This window comes from Garra rufa, chromosome 4, assembly GCF_049309525.1.
Source record: "Garra rufa chromosome 4, GarRuf1.0, whole genome shotgun sequence".
NCBI classification, from domain to species: domain Eukaryota; kingdom Metazoa; phylum Chordata; class Actinopteri; order Cypriniformes; family Cyprinidae; genus Garra; species Garra rufa.
Window position 1 is genome coordinate 54,206,247 of NC_133364.1, and position 1,705 is coordinate 54,207,951.

Consider the following 1,705-nt stretch of genomic DNA (forward strand, 5'->3'; position numbering starts at 1 on the left):
CGTTCCTAAAGCGCCCCCTAGTGACAGAATTTTTAATTTTAATTTTTTAGAATTTTTTCCAATACATTTTTCAGCTGTTTGTTTTTATGCAGCAAACACATAGGGTTTTTAATGTGTCTTCTAAAAAATCTAAACAATTAAGACAGTAATATTTATGTTTTAAATAAATATGATAAATTATATACTTGATTTATCCCTTTTAATGGTATAAAGGCTGAAATGCCATTGTATAAGATATTGTTTTTGTGTGAATCTGTATCTGAATTATAAATCATGTAATTTTATGACCTAAAATTCTACCTTACATTGTCCAACCCCACCCATTCTGTTCATTTTACTTGTGCAGCTCTTAAAAAGGATCATACATTGCTTTAAATTGATATTTAAAAATTCTGCAGATACACTAAAGAGTGAAATAAAATTCCTTCCTTGATATTTGTTCATATTTGTGTATTGAAAACATGTTTGATTGACTTTTAGACTCCTGTTTGAATTTCTATATTAAAAAAAAAAAAAAAAAATTAAAAAGCTTTTTTATTTGGGCTAGTTCAATTAATTTTTGGGCTACCAAAATGTAAAGAGTACCTGAGACGTGACTGAAATGAAGTAGGCTATGTACAGTATAAATTTCTACACCTGCTGTTAATGTTTACAAAGGTCACATAAGGCCCATAGGTTATTTTAAAAGTTCAAATGTATCAGAATAAACAAATTTTATGTTTGATTTGTGTTATGCATGATAATTGAGCCTCTAACATAATACCTAATATGGTAAATGTGATATCCTAATTATTAATAAATAAATTAAATAATTAAATAAATCGCAAAATTTTTCGCAAATTTCTAGGACTTGCCACCACAAAATTTATAATTTTCATCGCAAAAATCACAAAAAAAAATCGTGAAATCCTGGAGGGACTGAATAATAGACATAGATGGGCACTAAACCTTTAAAAGTAAACAAAAACATGCACAGACAAATCCAAATTACACCCTGCGGCTCGTGACGATACATTGATGTCCTAAGACACGAAACGATCGGTTTTTGCAAGAAAATGAACAGTATTTATATAATTTTCTTTTTAACTTTGATACACACCCACGTCCATCTGTCATGAGCACGAGTTTAGCATATCTATGATTCGACTCGTCACATGTGAACGCGCTTTGATGTAGTATACGCAAACACCAAAAGGGGAAATATGTAAAAAAAAAAAAAAAAGTCCAGGATGAGTTTGCGCAAGCAAACGTAATCTTTTTCAGCTTTAAATGGGTTTGAACAACCAGGACAAGCGCAAGTAATTACCATTTTGAATAGCCGCTATATCCACAATCTCTTGTGCTGTGTAAACAATGAGTGTCGTATACACGCCACAGATCGCTTCCGGTGTTTGCGTATTCTACACCACAGCGCGTTCAGATGTAACGAGCTCCTGCTCAGGACACATGGACGTGGCTGTGTATCAAAAGTAAAAAAATATATATAAATACTGTTCAGTTTTCCACGCTTAATTCACGGAACCAAGAATTCATGTCTGACTGAACTTATGGTCGCAGGTCAGACGTCATCATGTTAAGCCGCCCACCGACTCGTGATTGGCCCGGTACATCTTGGATTTTTCGGAAATTTAAGTGAATTGAGAGTAACTAGACTGACCTTAGAAGCAAATGTAATTTGCTGCCGCTAGGGGCGCGTCTAGATTCT